General features: G+C 36.7%; 1 protein-coding gene and 1 pseudogene across 13 annotated transcripts in view; one reads left to right on the top strand and one right to left on the bottom strand.

The window, feature by feature from the left end:
* Positions 1-15,826, top strand: part of SCAPER (S-phase cyclin A associated protein in the ER) — a 528,946-nt gene that overhangs the window by 102,235 nt on the left and 410,885 nt on the right. The window lies entirely within an intron of this gene.
* Positions 11,657-12,061, bottom strand: LOC116640340 (annotated as a pseudogene).

Consider the following 15,826-nt stretch of genomic DNA (forward strand, 5'->3'; position numbering starts at 1 on the left):
TTACTCTCAGATTATGAGTGTGACTCATTTGGTTGAGATGAAATGATAGGTCTTAATTATAACTAAGCTTAAAAGTATCCATGTTCATATATCAGGAAATTTTGTTTTTGACTACTTTGGTCTCAGTTTTGGGGTTTTGATGCACTTTTATGAAAGTGATTTATGGTTTATATCTTAAGTAATTTGTAATAACACTAGCTCTGGTATTGAAGTTTGTAATGATAGCCTATAAAAATGATTTTTGTTAAAGGTGACAGTTGGAGCACATACATTTACTTTCCTCTTTCCTAAACTCAACTAAAATGATATAAAAGGATTGAAAAATAGGACTTAAGGAAGAAGAGATAGGTTAAGAGTTAAAGACAAATTTTTGGAAGTTGGAAAGTAGACCAGTGGTGACATTTGAGTGAGCTAGCTGAATCCTAAACTCAGAGAGTGGGCAAAACTGTAAAGCAATCCAGTTTGTTCCACAGAACTCCCCAGAGGATAAAAAATTGGGAGCAGTTGTCTCTGGAAGTGAGGATAAAGGTAGGGATTATATGTTAGTCATCCCAAATTCTCCCCACTTGCCCTTAACTCTGAATAGTAGGATGACGGTATCTCCCTCACCCCACAGAATATTGGAGGTTTATTCTATATAGAAGGTAAAAGAGATGGTGTCTTACCTGAAGGATATCAGGCACATTGGAAAGTTGGGAGTAATATTGATTATTAGTAGGTTAAGTGGAAGACTGTCTGTAACGATAATGTTGAGATGCCTCATCCTTGTTTCTACTTCAAGCCCTCTTCTCCCATTGAGCTGCCAGGTTTGCAGATCAAGAGAATCCACACCTGAGGAACAAATCCAGATCCAGTGTAGATCATGAGATATTGGTCTTTGAGGCTGATACTGTAATTGGATGAGTGTCTGCTATTCTCAGGAGATTTGAGCAATCTGAAGCCAGATTTTGGACTATAGTAGATTATCTGCAAAGATGGGTGCCAGCAATTTCTCCCATTCCTCCCCATCCATTATCAAGTGGTGGAGTCTGTTTTTCCTCCCCTTGAATCTTTGGTTTGCCCGTCAACTTGATATGATCAGTAGAATGTGACAAGAGTGATTGGTAAATTAATTCCCAGCCTAGCCTGTTTGGGGCCTTGCAGCTTCCATTTTTTCCTTGTTGGAAGGCAGCTACTGTGTAAAAAGGCCCAGCATAGGCCACTGAATAATGAGAGACTATGTGAGGAGAAAGAGGCCATGAGAAGGAGAACCTAGCTATCTCAGCCAGCAACTGGTACCAAGGCTTTATGCATGTGGTGAAGGCATCATGACCAGACTGGCCTTAGGTGAGCCACTCTAGCTGATATTATATGGAGATGAGAGGAGACCTCCCTCCACTGAGCACTCCTCAGATTTCTGACTCAAAGAATTGCATGGAAATAACATGGTTAGTGTTTTAAGATGCTAGGTTTTGGGCTTGCTATATAAAAATAGATAATGGGATTATCCAGTATTTGATAACATGAATTTTATTTTATTTATTTATTTTTTTAAAAGATTTTATTTATTTATTTGACAGAGAGAGACACAGCGAGAGAGGGAACACAAGCAGGAATGGGAGAGGGAGAAGTGGGCTTCCCGCTGAGCAAGGAGCCCGATGCGGGGCTCGATCCCAGGACCCTGGGATCATGACCTGAGCTGAAGGCAGACGCTTAACGACTGAGCCACCCAGGCGCCCCAATAACATGAATTTTAGAAAGAGAGAGGAAGGAGGAAATCATGAAATTAAATAATTAAAGAAAATTTCCTTTAACAGAGGATATAAGTTTCTAGACCGAAAGGACCCATTAAGTGCCCACTACAGTGGATGAAAATAGAATGACACCAAAACATGTTAGGAAATTTATGAATACTACAGATGATGAGAGGCTTAAAATTAGAGAACATACTCATTTTATATACAATTGACCAAGAATCAGAATGGCATCTGCTTCTGGTAAATTATCCCTAGAAGCCACAAGAAAATTGAGCAATGTTTTCAGAATTCTGAAGGAAAATGATTTCTAATCTAAAATTCTATGTTCAGCCAAATTATCCATTAAATGTGAAAGCAGGCTGAAGGTATTTTCATTCATGTAAGATCTCAAAATTTTTTTTTGCCTCCATGGACCCAATCACTGCTGGAGGATGCCAGCCCAGAAAGAGAGGCAAAGATAATACTGTATGGTGGTGATCCCAGTATAATACCTGTGTACCAGGTCTAGGGAACAACCAATCCAGATTTTTGACGGTTACAGGGCTCTGGAAGAAAGGAATCCAGGACGATAAATGAAATTTTTAAAACATCTGATGTATTTGCACACATCAAGAAGAGATTTAAGGGGCGCCTGGGTGGCTCAGTCCATTAAGGGTCTGCCTTCGGCTCAGGTCATGATCCTAAGGTCCTGGGATCGAGCCCTGCATCAGGCTCCCTGCTCAGTGGGGAGCCTGCTTCTCCCTCTGCCTCTGCTCCTCCCCTTCCCTATTCTCGTGCTCTCTCATTCTTGCTCTATCTCAAATAAGTAAAATCTTAAAAAAAAAGAGATTTAAAATTTAGGAGAGTTGGGGTTGAATTAATTCTAAGCGCAGTAGCAAATATTGAGATTATATAACGGAGAGAAAAGAAATAGGAAAACGCAGAGACTCACAGAAGAAGCACACCTGTAAATTGAGTCTGTGAAGGATATAATTCCCCAAACTGTTGAAAAATCAGTCTTATATTTAAGAAGCACTATGAACTCCAAGCAGGAAAAATAGAAAACAAATCTCATTTAGATGTAATATAATAAAAATACTAAAAATCAGGGAAAGAGAAAATCTCTACAAGTAGAACAACAAAAAAAAAGACTGCAGTTGACTGTGAATAATCCTTGAAAATCCATGTATAACTTTTGTCTCCCCCAAAACTTAATAGCCTATTGTTGACTACAAGCCTTACTGACAACATAGTCAACACATACTTTGTATGCTTTATGTATTATAATACTGTATTCTTACAATAAAGGAAACTAGAGAAAAAATATTTATTAAAATCATAAGAACAGATAGACTTACAGTACCATATCAAAAGAAATCCATGTTTAAGCAGACCCACACAGTTTAAATTCATGTTTTCTTAAGGTTAGCTATACTTTCAAAGGAGCAAGAGTAAGTTGATAGCTGATGGAAACCAGACGACAGTGGAATGACATCTTTCAGATGCTGAAAGAAAATAATTGACAAAACAATTCTATATACAGCAAAAAAGTGAATTCCAGATCAATAAAAATTGAAAGAACTTGAAATCAATAGAATTACACTAAAAGAAGTATTACAGTTTTTCAGGTTAAGGGGAAAAGATCCCAAATTGAAACCCAGGAATGCCTAAAGGAATGAAGAACACCAGGAGGAGTAAACATGTGGAGCACATTAAATGTTTAGCATGGGCTGTTTCATAATGTCGTGGAAAGCTTGAAATACATAAAAAATGAGAATTTCTGACAATATTCCAAAAGACAGGAGAAGAATAAATGGAGATTATATTTTTAAGGATCCTAGCATTTTCTTTGAAGTTACAAAAATACTGACTTGTACTAGACATTATAAGTCAAGGATGTATTTTGTATATTCAAGAAAACCACAAAGGAGAGTAAAAGAAAGTTCAACTAATTGATTAATGCAAAAGAAGCCAAGAAAGAAAAAAAAAAAAGAAACATAAAACAGATGAGACAAATCAAAACCAAATTATAAATGGTAGAAGTAAATGCAAAAACATCAGCTCTTACATTAAAGGTAAATGGTCTATTTTTTAAATTTAAATTTAATTTTATTTATATTCATTTAAAATATAGCATATTGTTAGTTTCAGAGGTAGAATTTAGTGATTCATCAGTTGCATATAACACCCAGTGCTCATTCCATCAAGTGCCCTCCTTAATGCCCATCACCCAGTTACCCCATTCCACACCCTTCTCCCCTCCAGCAACCCTTAGGTTTTTTCCTATAGTTAAGAGTCTCTTATGGTTTGTCTCCTTCATTATTTTCATCTTGTTTTATTTTTCCCTCCCTTCCCCTATGATCTTCTGTTTTTTTCTTAAATTCCACATGTGAGTGAAATCATATGACAATTGTCTTTCTCTGATTGACCTATATTGCGTAGCATGATACCCTCTAGTTCCATCCACGTTGTTGCAAATGGTAAGATCTCATTTTTTTGATAGCTTAGTAATATTCCATGTATATATCTATATCACACCTTCTTTATTCATCTGTCGATGGACATCTGGGCTCTTTCCATAGTTTGGCTATTGTGGACATTGCTGCTATAAACATTGGGGTACAGGTGCCCTTTCAAATCACTGTTTGTATCCATTGGGTAAATACCTAGTAGTGCAATTGCCGGGTTGTAGGGTAGGTCTATTTTTATCTTTTTGAGGAACCTCCATACTGTTTTCCAGAGTGGCTGTACCAGCTTGCATACTCACCAAGATTGTAAGAGGGTTCCCCTTTCTCTGTGTACTCACCAACATCTGTTGTTTCCTGACTTGTTAATTTGAGCCATTCTGACTGGTGTAAGGTGGTATCTCATTGTGGTTTTGATTTGTATTTCCCTGATGCCAAGTGATGTTGAGCATTTCTTTTGTGTGTCTGTTGGCCATTTGCATGTCTTCTTTGGAGAAACGTCTGTTCATGGCTTCTGCCCATTTTTTGACTGGATTATTTGTTCTTTCGGTGTTGAGTTTGATAAGTTCTTTATAGATTTTGGATACTAGCCCTTTATCTGATATGTCATTTGCAAATATCTTCTCCCATTCTGTCAGTTGTCTTTTGGTTTTGTCCACTGTTTCCTTTGCTGTGCAAAAGCTCTTTATCTTGATAAAGTCCTAATAGTTAATTTTTGTTTTTGTTACCCTTGCCTTTGGAGATATGTCTAGCAAGAAGTTGCTATGACCGAGGTCAAAGAGGTTGCTGCCTGTGTTCTCTAGGATTTTGATGGATTCCAGTCTCACATTTAGGTCTTTCATCCATTTTGAGTCTATTTTTGTGTATGGTGTAAGGAAATGGTTCAGTTTCATTCTTCTGCATGTGGCTGTCCAAATTTCCCAACACCATTTGTTGAAGAGACTGTCTTTTTTCCAGTGGGTATTCTTTCCTGCTTGGTTGAAGATTAGTTGGCCATAGAGTTGAGGGTCTGTTTCTGGGGTCTCTATTTTGTTCCGTTGATCTGTCCATCTGTGTTTGTGCCAGGTCCATACTGTCTTGATGATTACAGCTTTGTAGTAGAGCTTGAAGTCTGGAATTGTGATGCCACCAGCTTTGGTTTTCTTTTTCAACATTCTTTTGGCTATTTGGGGTCTTTCTGATTCCATACAAATTTTAGGGTTATTTGTTTCAGCTCTGTGAAAAATGTTGATGGTATTTTGATAGGGATTGCATTGAATGTGTAGATTGCTCTGGATAGCATAGACATTTTAATAATATTTGTTCTTCCATTCAGTGAGCATGGAATGTTTTTCCATTTCTTTGTGTCTTCCTCAGTTTCTTTCATAAGTCTTCTATAGCTTTCAGAGTACAGATCCTTTACTTCTTTGGTTAGGTTTATTCCTACGTATCTTACAGTTTTTGGTGCAATTGCAAATTGGATCAATTCCTTAATTTCACTTTCTTCTGTCTCATGTTTGTGTATAGAAATGCGACTGACTTTTGTGCATTGATTTTATATCCTGCCACGTTGCTAAATTCCTATATGAATTCTAGGAATTTTTGGGTGCAGTCTTTGGGGTTTTCAACATAGAGTACCATGTCATCTGCAAAGAGTGAAAGTTTGACTTCTTTGCCAATTTGTATGACTTTTATTTCTTTTTGTTGTCTGACTGCTGAGGCTAGGATTTCTAGTACTATGTTGAACAACAGTGGTGATAGTGGACATTCCTGCCATGTTCCTGACCTTAGGGGAAATGCTCTCAGTTTTTCCCCATTGATATTCGCTGTGGGTTTTTCATAGATGGCTTTTATGATATTGAGGTATATTCCTTCCATTCCTACACTGTGGAGAGTTTTAATCAAGAATGGATGGTGTATTTTGTCAAATGCTTTTTCTGCATTGAGAGGATCATAGGATTCTTATCCTTTCTTTGATTAATGTGGTATGTCATGTTGATTAATTTGCAGATGTTGAACTACCCTTGCAGCCCAGGAATAAATCCCACTTGGTCCTGGTGAATAATCCTTTTAATGTACTGTTGGATCCTATTGGCTAGTATCTTGGTGAAAATTTTTGCATCCATGTTCATCAGGGATATTGGTCTTTAATTCTTTTTGGTCAGGTCTTGGTTTTGGGATCAAGGTAATGCTGACCTCATAGAATGTGTTTGGAAGTTTTCTTCCATTTCTATATTTTGAAACAGCTTCAGAAGAATAGATTAATTCTTCTTTAAATGTTTGGTAGAATTCTGCTGGGAGGCCATCTGGTCCTGGACTCTAGTTTTTTGGGAAATTTTTGATTACTGCTTCCATTTCTTTGCTGGTTATGGGTCTCCTCAGGTTTCTATTACTTTCAGTTTTGGTAGTTTATATGTTTCTAGGAATGCATCCATTTCTTCCAGATTGCCTAATTTGTTGGCATATAGTTGCTCATAATATGTCCTTATAATTGTTTATATTTCTTCAGTGTTGGTTGTGACCTCTCCTCTTTCATTCATGATTTATTTGGGTCCTTTCTCTTTTCTTTTTGATAAGTCTGGCTAGGGATTTATCAATCTTGTTTATTCTTTCATAGAGCCAGTTCCTAGTTTTGTTGATCTGTTCCACTTTTTTTTTTTGATTTCTATTTCGTTGATTTCTGCTCTAATATTATTTCTCTTCTCCTGCTTGGTTTAGGCTTTATTTGCTGTTATTTTTCCACCTCCTTTAGGTGTAAGGTTAGCTTGTGTATTTGAGTCTTGTTTCTTGAGAAAGGCTTGTGTTGCTATATACTTGCCTCTTAGGACTGCCTTTGCTGCATTCCCAAGGTTCTCAACAGTTGTGTTTTCATTTTCATTTGCTTCCATGAATTTTTTCAATTCTTTAATTTCCTCGTTGACCCATTCATAGGATGCTCTTTAACCTCCATGTATTTGTGTACCTTCCAAATTTTCTCTTATGATTGGGTTCAAGTTTTAAAGCATTGTGGTCTGAAAATATGCAGGGAGTAATCCCAGTTTTTTGGTACTGGTTGAGACCTGATTTGTGACCCAGTATGTTATCTATTCTGGAGAATGTTTCATGTGCACTGGAGAAGAATGTGTATTTTGTTGCTTTAGGATGGAATGCTCTGAATGTATCTGTGATGTCCATCTGGTCCAATGTGTCATTCAAAGCCCTTGTTTCCTTGTTGATCTTCTGCTTAGATGATCTGTGAGTGGAAAGTGTTAACGTCCATTACTGTGAGTGGGGTGTTAATGTCCCCTACTATTATTATTATCAATGTTTTTCTTTAATTTTGTTATTAATTGGTTTATTTAATTGGCTGCTCCCAATATAGGGACATAAATATTTACAATTGTTAGATCTTCTTGTTGGATAGACCCTTTTATTATGATATAGTGTATTTCTTAATGTCTTTTTTTTATGTTATGTTAGTCACCATACAGTACATTATTAGGTTTTGGTTTTTTTTTTTTTAAAGATTTTATTTATTTATTTGAGATAGAGCGAGAGAGAGAGTGAGAGAACACAAGCAATGGGATCAGCAGAGGAAGAGGGAGAAGCAGACTCTCCACTGAGCAGGGAGCCGATTGAGGGGCTCGATCCCAGGACCCTGGGATCATGACCTGAGCCGTAGGCAGATGCTTAACCGACTGAGCCACGCAGGCGTCCCAGTACATAATTAGTTTTTGATGTAGTGTTCCATGATTCATTGTTTACATATAACACCCTCTCCCCTCTAAAACCCTCAGTTTGTTTCTCAGAGTCCGTAGTCTCTCATGGTTCATCTTCCCCTCTGATTCTCTGCCCCCCTTCATTTTTCCCTTCCTTCTCCTAATGTCCTCCATGCTATTCCTTATGTTCCACAAGTTCCTTCTTCTAATGTCCTCCATGCTATTCCTTATGTTTCATATGATAATTGACTTTCTCTGCTTATTTCACTTAGCATAATCTCCTCCAGGCCCATCCATGTTGATGTCGTATTACAGTCTTTGGTTTAAAATCTAATTTTTTTGATATAAGGATTCCTCTCCCAGCTTTCTTTTGAAGTCCACTAAACGCAAATGGTCTAAATATTAAATTTTTGAAATTATAGTTGCATTAAAAATAATGCCCGAGTGTGTTCAGCTTAAAGTGATATACCTTCAATTTAAAAACATGGAAAAGGCAAAAGAAGAAGATGGGAAAATATATTCTGTACATGTCCTATTCAAATCAATGGTGGTGTTCCTAATTCCCAGACAAAATAGGTACAGTATCCAAGAAACAGTTTAAAGAGAAATATTTTTTAATTATTTTTTTAAACATTTTATTGACTTATTTATTTGAGAGAGAGAGCACATGTGAGCACAGAGGGAGAGGCAGATGCCCCGCTGAGCAGAGAGTGGGATATGGGACTCGATCCCAGGACACTGACATCATGACCTGAGCTGAAGGCAGATGCTTAACCATCTGAGCCACCCAGGCGCCCCTATTTTTTTAATTATTAAAGGAGTATTTTAACAGAATTGGAAAATAATTCTTAATTTATATGTATGTAACACATTTTTAAAACATACAAAGCAAAAACTAACATAATTGAGAGGGAAAATGGAAAAATCTATACTCATACTATGAGATTTTAGCATAACTGTCTCAACACTGATAGTATAAGTAAACAAAAATCAAGATATCTAAACAATGATTAATGAACCTGATATAATTGATATGTCTAACAAATATGCTTATTCTTTTCCATTTTTTTCTTTTGATCCTTCAACCTGGAAACTTTTTACTGACATGTCTTCTAGTCCACTGATCCTCTATTCTGTATGTCTAATCCATATTTTCTTAAAGATATTAATAATAGCTATTTTGAAAAGTCTGTGTCTGAAAATTAAAAATTAAAATATCTGAACTACCTGTGGGCTTGTTACTTTAAAAACATTTTGGGGGAGTTCTCAGGTATTTGATCCTTTTTTTTTTTCTTTTTGTTTTTAGCATGCCTCATAATATTTAATTGAATCTTTAACATAGTGTATTTAAAATTATAGAGGCTCCTTTCAAAAATATTGTTGTTTTTCTTCTGGCAGGAAGATAGAGTTTAAGCAGTTTACCTTAATCCTTTAAGGTTTGGTTTGATGTTTTATTAAAGTTGATGTGTTTCAGTTTTGTCCTTATTCCTTTTGGGTCTTAACTAAAATCTGGGGTGTTTGCCATGACTACTACATTCCTTAATCCCTTAGCACTCTACAGTTGATATAATATGTGCTTAGCTCATTAGCGTTCCAGCTCCTTTTTTTTTGCTGGGTATCATGGAGTCTTACTGTATATGTGCGAAGTTTAGTAGTTGTCAGACTCCTAAGGGAAGGTTAAATGCAGTTCCTGCCTCTCCAAGATTTTTGCCCCTGAAGTCTCAGTTATTTTAGACTCATTGAACTCTAGATTTGTTTCATCTAGACAGGACTGCTGGTTTCTGCTAGGAGTCACTTCCCCTGCATTGTGAATTTGAAATGTCTTCAGGAAAAAATTCTAGGGTGAATGTGGATCTCATGTTGTCCTTCCCTTTTCTCAGGAATTGTAGTTCCTTAAATCTTGCCTATCTTGGTTGCTTTCCAATGCCTTTAGACAGTTCACATATGTAGTTTGTCTAGCTTTTATAGTTGTGTTTGGCATGAAGAGGGTTAATTTTGATAGACTACTTTGTCATGGTAGTAACTATAAGTCCAAATATATATCCAAGTACACATGGAACATTTACCAAAATTGACCCATGCCAAGCCATTGAACAAATTTCACAAAATTTTAGATGATTGAACTCATTTTGTCTTCTTGAACACTGTGGAATTAAGTTAGAAATCAATTTAAAAAGATAGCCATATAATTCTCAATTTTTTGGAATTTTGGAATATATTTCTGAATAATCCATGAGTCAGAGAAGAAATCATAATGAAAATTATAAAATGGGAATTCAATGAAAATTAACATTTAAAATCTTGTGGGTTTAAGGTAATGCTGTGCTTTGAGGAAAATTTCTAGCCTCAATTTCATATATTAGAAAAGAAGAAAACCTATCTCTGGAAATTAGAAAAGAACAAGTTAAACCTATGGAACATAAGAAGGAAGGAGAAGATACAGGTGAGCCTTGAGAAAATCAGCAGAGCCAAAAGATAATTCTTTGAATAGGCTAATAAAATTAGCAGACTTCTAGTACTGATTATGAAAAGAGAGGAGACAAGCTATAATACCAGGTATGAGATAAGGTCATGAGTAGAGATCCCACGGATATTAAGAAGATAATAAGATATTATGAACAATATTATATGCTAAATTTAGAAACAGAAGAAAATGACAAATTTTTTGAAAAACACTATGTAGCCAAACTTTCATAGCACGAATGAGAAAAACTTGAAGGAATTTAATAAGTATTTTTTAAAAATCTGAGTGTATAATTAATATTTTTTCACAAAGAAAATTCCTGATCAAGATGGCTTCATTGTGAATTCTTTCAAATTTTTAAGGTAAAAATAACATTAATCATATAGAAACTCTTACTGAGAATAAAAAAGTGGATCTTGTTTTATGATGCCAGCATAACCTAATAAAGGATATTATAAAATAGAACATTTTCTTTTGAACAATGATAAGTTGTAAACAGAATATTACTGCATTAATATAGTGATAAGTAAAAATGGTAATACATCAGTCATGTTGGGATTATTTTGTTGCTTTTCAATTATTGGTTGTATTAATTTGAATTTAGTGCTACTGTATTAATGACATTTGTAAAATTTTAAAATTTGTACAAGTCTGGAGTGTAATAACTATGCTATGAAATATAATTTTGAGTTTTGTGTACTTACAAGATTATTCTAAGTATTTAGAAGCTCTCTGACAGGTTAATTGCATGATTTGCTATTCTCAGCAAGCATTCTTCATTATGTGAATAATTTTTCAATATGGTTTTTACTGAAGGGTCCTTAAAAATGTAATTTGTTCATAGCTAATTTCTTAGTGTCTAAGAAACCTGTGTTATAGTTTCTGTTTTGATACATTCCTCTGACTTGCTTCAGTTATTTCACTTTTCCTTTTTATTACATTATAGTGTTTGTGTTGGCCATCATTTTGGTTATGGACTAGGTTCAAGTGTTAAGCAGTATTTCTTTATATAAGAAAGCTTTGAAAGAGGGGTGTTTTTCTTTCCTTTCAAAAGTAAAGTTATTAATCATACTGCTTCTAAGGGTGAGCCAGTTAAATTAAGTGGAAACTGAAATCTTTTGTTAAACTTAATTTCATAATTTAGTTGTTTTTTTATCTTTTGGCATGTATGATTTTTATAAGGTTGACTTTATATTTTAAAATATATATTATATTAAATATTAAAATAATTAAATAAATATAAATTAAATAAATATATTAAATGTTAAATATATATATTTATATATATACTTATATATAATATATATACTTATTCTCCCTCACCACCCCAACAAAAGTGCCTTAGCTTTATTGCAGGGAAGCTAGGGAGGAGCAGCACAAGTGAGGGTCTCTGCAGGAACTCCCATCGCTAAGCAGGACTTCCAGGCCCTAGGTCTGTCTGCAAGTCAGGAGAGGATAAGTGTCCTGTCCCCTTTGGTCCATCTTGGGCCAAGGGTTCCAGACCCTTGCTTCCTGGGGCTGAGGTAGGAAATAGCCTTGCCTGTTTTCCCCAGGGTCTCCAACAGTGTCCATACTGTGCTCAGAGTTGATGCAGACCTTCTTGTTGGGCAGGTCAATGTCAAACTCAACCCCTTGTTGAGCTTGTTGAGCACCTGACTGCGTTAGAGCAGCCTTCACAGGTCTCATCCTTGGAGAATTTGTGCTTTGGCATGACGATATGGATGTGGTGGTGATGGTGGCGACCCCTCTCATTTATATATTTATTTATTATTTTTTTAATTATGTTAAGTTAGCCACGATACAGTACATCATTAGTTTTTTATGTAGTGTTCAGTGATTTATTAGTTGCGTATAACACCCAGTGCTCATTACAACATGTGCCCTCTTTAATACCCATCACCTGGCTACCCCATCCCCCGACATCCCTCCTTTCTGAAACCCTCAGTTTGTTTCCCAGAGTCCATAGCCTCTCATGGTTTGTTTCCCTCTCTGATTCACCCCCTTTAGTTTCCCTTCCTTCCCCTAATGTCCTCCGTGCTATTCCTTATGTTCCACAAATAAGTGAAACCATATGATAATTGTCCTTCTTTGCTTGACGTATTTCACTTAGCATAATCCTTCCCTCCATGTTGTTGTAAATGGTGGGTATTCATCCTTTCTGGTAACTGACTAATATTCCATTGTATATATGAACCACATCTTCTTTATCCATTCATCTGTTGAAGGGCATTTTGGCTCTTTCCACAGTTTGGCTATTGTGGACATTGCTGCTATGAACATTGGGGTGCATGTGCTCCTTCTTGTCACTACATCTGTATCTTTGGAATAAATACCTAGTAGTGCAATTGCTGGATCATAAGGTAGCTGTATTTTTAATGTATTAAGATACCTCCATATTGTTTTCTGGAGTGGCTGTAATACCAGCTTGCATTTCCACCAACAGTGTAAGAGGGTTCCCCTTTCTCCACATCCTCGCCAACAGTTGTTGCTTCCTGACTTGTTAATTTTTGTCATTCTAACTGGTGTAAGGTGGAATCTCAGTGTGGTTTTGATTTGAATTTCCCTGATGGCTAATGATGTTGAACATTTTTCATGTGTCTGTTAGCCATTTGTATATCTTCTTTGGAGAAGAGTCTGTTCAGGTCTTCTGCCCATTTTTTGACTTGATTATTTATTGTGTGGATGTTGAGTTTGAGAAGTTCTTTATAGATCTTGGATACCAGCCCTTTATCTGTACTGTCATTTGCAAATATCTTCTCCCATTCCGTGGGTTGCCTCTTAGTTTTGTTGACTGTTTCCTTTGCTGTGCAGAAGCTTTTTATCTTGATGAAGTCCCCAAAGTTCATTTTTGCTTTTGTTTCCCTTGCCTTTGGAGACGTGTCTTGAGCTGTGGCTGATATCGAAGAGGTAACTGCCTATGTTCTCCTTTAGGATTTTGATGGATTCTGTCTCACATTGAGGTCTTTCATCCACTTTGAGTTTATCTTTGTGTATGGTATAAGAGAATGGTCGAGTTTCATTCTTCTGTATGTAGCTGTCCAATTTTCCCAGCACCATTTATTGAAGACACTGTCTTTTTTCCATTGGATATTTTTTCCTGATTTGTTGAAGATTATTTGACCATAGAGTTGAGGGTCCATTTCTGGAGACTCTGTTCTGTTCCACTGATCTATGTGTCTGTTTTTTGTGCCAATACCATGCTGTCTTGGTGATCACAGCTTTGTAATATAGCGTGAAGTCAGGCAACATGGTGCCCCCAGCTTTGTTTTTCTTTTTCAGATTTCCTTGGCGATTTGGGGTCTTTTCTGGTTCCATACAAATTTTAGGATTGTTTGTTCCAGCTCTGTGAAAAATGCTGATGGTCTTTTGAAAGGGATTGCAGTGAATGTGTCGATTGCTCTGGGTAACATAGACATTTTATTTTATTTTTTATTTTTTTAAGATTTTATTTATTTGACAGAGAGAGACACAGTGAGAGAGGGAACACAAGCAGGGGGAGTGGGAGAGGGAGAAGCAGGTTTCCTGCTGAGCAGGGAGCCTGACATGGGCTTCAGTCCCAGGACCCTGGGATCATGACCTGAGTCAAAGGCAGACACTTAACAACTGAGCCACCCAGGCGCCCCAACATTGACATTTTAACAATGTTTATTCTTCCGATCCATGAGCATGGAATGTTTTTCCATCTTTTTGTGTCTTCTTTAGTTTCTTCCATGAGTGTTCTGTAGTTCCTAGAGTATAGATCCTTTACCCCTTTGGTTAGGTTTATTCCGAGATATCTTACGGTTTTTGGTGCTATTGTAAGTAGAATCGTTTGTCTAATTTCTCTTTCTACAGTTGCATTGTTAGTGTTCAAGAAAGCAACTGATTTCTGTGCATTGATTTTGTATCCTTCGCAATTACTGAATGGCTGTATGAGTTCTAGTAATTTGGGGGTGGAGTCTTTTGGGTTTTCCACATAAAGTATCATGTCATCTGCGAAGAGAGAGACTTTGACTTCTTCTTTGCCAATTTGAATACCTTTTATTTCTTTTTGTTGTCTGATTGCTGTTGCTAGGACTTCTAGTACTATGTTGAAATAGTGGCGAGAGTGGGCATCCTTGGCGTGTTCCTGATCTTAAGGGAAAGGCTCTCAGCTTTTCCCCATTGAGGGTGATATTCGCTGTGGATTTTTCATACATGGATTTTGTTAACTTGAGTAATGTTCCCTTTATCCCTATACTCTGAAGAGTTTTAATCAAGAAAGGATGCTGTGTTTTGTCAAATGCTTTTTCTGCATCAATCGAGAGGACCATATGGTTCTTCTCTCTCCTCTTATTAATGTGTTCTATCACATTGATTGATTTGCGAATGTTGAACCACCCTTGCATCTCGGGGATAAATCCCACTTGGTCGTGGTGGATGATCCTTTTAATGTATTGTTGGATCCTGTTAGCTAGGATTTTGTTGAGGATATTGGAATCCATACTCATCAGGGATATCGGTCTGAAATTGTCCTTTTTGATGGGGTCTTTGCCTGGTTTGGGGATTAAGGTAATGCTGGCCTCATAGAATGAGTTTGGAAGCTTTCCTTCTGTTTCTATTTTTTGAAACAGCTTCAAGAGAAGAGGTATTATTTCTTCTTTGAATGTTTGGTAGAATTCCCCAGGGAATCCATCGGGCCCTGGACTCTTGTTTTTTGGGAGGTTTTTGATCACTGCTTCAATCTCGTTACTGGTTATTGGCCTATTCAGGTTGTCAGTTTCTTTCTGTTTCAATCTTGGGAGTTTATAGGTTTCCAGGAAGGCATCCATTTCATCCAGGTTGCTCAGGTTATTGGCATATAATTGTTGATAATAATTTCTAATAATTGTTTCTATTTCCTTGGTGTTAGTTGTGATCTCTCCCCTTTCATTCATAATTTTATTAATTTGGGTCCTTTTTCTTTTCTTTTGGATAAGTCTGGCCAGTGGTTTATCGATCTTATTAATTCTTTCAAAGAACCAGCTTCTAGTTTCGTTGATCTGATCTACTGTGTTTCTGGTTTCTAATTCATTGATCTCTACTCTAATCTTAATTATTTCTGCTTAGGCATTGTTTGTTGTTTTTTCTCTAGTCCTTTAAGGTGTAAAGTTAGTTGGTGAATTTGGGATTTTCCTATTTTTTTGAAGAGTGTTTTTTTTTTTAAAGATTTTATTTATTCATTCATGAGACAGAGAGAGAGAGAGAGGCAGAGGGAGAAGCAGGCTCCCCGCTGAGCAGGGAGCCCGATGCGGGACCCGATCCCAGGACTCTGGGATCACGACCCGAGCCGAAGGCAGACGCTCAGCCATCTGAGCCACCCAGGCGCCCCGGGATTTTTCTGTTTTTTTGAGTGAGGCTTGAATGGCTATGTATTTCCCCCTTAGGACCGCCTTTTCAGTATCCCATAGGTTTTGGACAATGTGTTTTCGTTCTCATTGGTTTCCATGAATTGTTTAAGTTCTTTGATTTCCTGGTTGACCCAAACATTCTTGAGCAGAGTGGTCT

The sequence above is a fragment of the Phoca vitulina genome, unplaced genomic scaffold, assembly GCF_004348235.1.
Source record: "Phoca vitulina isolate PV1807 unplaced genomic scaffold, GSC_HSeal_1.0 scaffold20, whole genome shotgun sequence".
In the NCBI taxonomy this organism is placed as follows: domain Eukaryota; kingdom Metazoa; phylum Chordata; class Mammalia; order Carnivora; family Phocidae; genus Phoca; species Phoca vitulina.